This window comes from Oryzias melastigma, linkage group LG1 (genome assembly GCF_002922805.2).
Source record: "Oryzias melastigma strain HK-1 linkage group LG1, ASM292280v2, whole genome shotgun sequence".
Classification (NCBI taxonomy): domain Eukaryota; kingdom Metazoa; phylum Chordata; class Actinopteri; order Beloniformes; family Adrianichthyidae; genus Oryzias; species Oryzias melastigma.
In genome coordinates this window covers 17040736-17042892 of record NC_050512.1, presented here as the reverse complement: position 1 = coordinate 17042892, position 2157 = coordinate 17040736, and positions in this window count along the sequence as shown.

Genomic DNA, 2157 nt, shown 5'->3' with positions numbered 1-2157 from the left:
AATTGAATTGAATTGAATTGAATTGAATTGAATTGAATTGAATTGAATTGAATTGAATTGAATTGAATTGAATTGAATTGAATTGAACCACAGCCTACCTGAGTATTGTAGCTGACCATGTCTATCCATTTATGACTACACCTTCTGATGCTACTTGGTTTTTGGGACATGACAATGAGTTCTCTGGACTCAAATGACTCCACAGTCACCAGATCTCAACCCAATAGATCACATTTGGAATGTGGTGAAACGGGAAATCGGCATCATGGATGTTCAGACGACAAATCTGCAGCAACTGTGTGATGCTAACATATCAATATGGACCAAACTCTCTGAGGAATGTTTCCAGTACCTTGTTGAATCTATGCCACCAAGGTTTAAGGTAGTTCTGAAGGTAAAAGGAGGTTCAACCCGGTACTAGCAAGGTATCTAATAAAGTGGCCGGTAAACGTACGTCCGAAATCCGATATCCACGCATATGGACGCCAGGTCTTAAGAGTTACAAACTTGAATTCAACGTCTTTTTAAAGTATTCACTGAGAGTTTATTCCCGCTTAATGTTTAAAGTCAGGCAGGGATAAAGGAGAAAACTGGGCTTCTTAACTAGAAGTTGTGGGATACAAAACATTCAAATCAAGCTCTGTCAACCAAACATTTTATCAGCATCTGCTTGATACATCAGAGAAGCAACTCAAAGAAAAAAAGCTCACTAAGTGCAGGATATATTGTGATGTAAATGCAAACTGACAGTGTGTCATTGAGAATTATGGCACAAAACCCATAAAACACTATAAACGTCAAATTTGACATAGTGTAACTCTGTATAAGTTCCTTGGGTCCTGTAAACTGAATATCACGTTCAAACTACTTTTAACAACTTGTACAAATCCCTCCAAGTAGTTGCCTCTTAGTGTTACCGAGGGAGCTTTCAGCACGTTTTGTGTTTCAGTTGAATCATCCTGAGCATGAAAAGTTGAGTTTCAGAAAAATAGAATCTGTTTTTGCCAATAAATAAACATAATGAAGATGAGAACAAAAGCCTGCTGATACGTCCCTGATTTTGCAATCACAGCAACTCTCGTGGGATTTCTCAAAAGGGGGCACAATCAGGAAATACAGTTATTTTCTCAAAATCGCCCCCTTTGATTCTTTCAAAGAGCTTCCTGCTCTACCATCATTTCATAACATGCATCATAAAAAATATGTGGTCCTTATGAAACCAAACATGCTCTGAACATTTTCACTGTAACAGGGGTACAACGTTTTGCCCATAGATCACATCTGCTAAGCATTAGGCTGTAATGACTTTCATAGATTTTTGACTTAAATGCTGAAAAGCAGACAAACTCACTTGGTGGCTGCAGGTTGTTGCCGCCCGATCACAAATTAAACTCTAATTTTACCCTCATTATTGTGGCTTTATAATCAGGACACATTTAGAGTTGAAGTCACTAAAAATTTATTAATGCCAATTACATTTTAAGAGGTTTAAATTGGACTTTTATTGCATTTGTTTGTGCGCGTTAACTAAGTTAAAGAGAAAACCATGAAAATGAATGTGGAAAAACCCACTTGAAGGACTTTTTCTCTTTAACATCTGGCTTTAAATGTGTTTGTTTAGTTATTTTTTTGCCCTTCAGTCGACTGAGTGAGCCTTTGGGACGGGGACTGGGAGCGTCTTATCAGCAGAACACATGGTGTCTGGAGTATTTCTGTCAGTGATGAAGTGTCCATGGATGCAGGCTTCTCTTTTTTGAACACAAGAAAAAAAAAAAAAGAAAAAATCTGGATCAAAACAAATTGGGCTTATTTCTGGATTTATATTTTAATTTCAATATCTCCCCCAAAAATTAATTAAATTCACATTTTAAGTATAAAATATCCTTTTAACTCACTGAAAGTGCAATCACTAAAGACATAAAGTAGGTCATCCACTTTGCTACCTTACAGTTTTAAACTTAAACTTGCGTTCCCTTTTCTGTGGCTTCTTACTTTTTGGTCACTAAACTAGAAGTTGAAGAGATATATTCCAACATAAGGTTCACATTATTGCTAGTGACAGTAATGAAGTGCATAATGTGCATCGACGCACAAATGTTCATAGCTGCTGACAAGCAAACAGTGTGGGAGGTGATATGAAAATGTGCTTCAAAATTC